This window comes from Octodon degus, unplaced genomic scaffold (assembly GCF_000260255.1).
Source record: "Octodon degus isolate 3935 unplaced genomic scaffold, OctDeg1.0 scaffold00130, whole genome shotgun sequence".
Lineage (NCBI taxonomy): Eukaryota > Metazoa > Chordata > Mammalia > Rodentia > Octodontidae > Octodon > Octodon degus.
The window spans coordinates 4,142,324-4,142,536 of NW_004524706.1; positions in this window are offsets into that span (position 1 = coordinate 4,142,324).

Here is a 213-nt window from a genome sequence, read left to right on the forward strand (position 1 = left end):
TTTTTTTTTTTTTTTTTTTTTTTTTAGACAGGGTCTTGCTATATACTTCGGACTGGCTTTGTGTTCACTTTTGTAACCTCCAGGCTGGTCCCAAACTCATAGCGATCCTCCTGTCTCGACCCTGAGTGCAGGGATTATAGGAGTGCACCACCACACCCGGTTCTGGGAGAGGTACACTAGCCTAGGGTTCCAGGGCCAGCACGACATATGGAG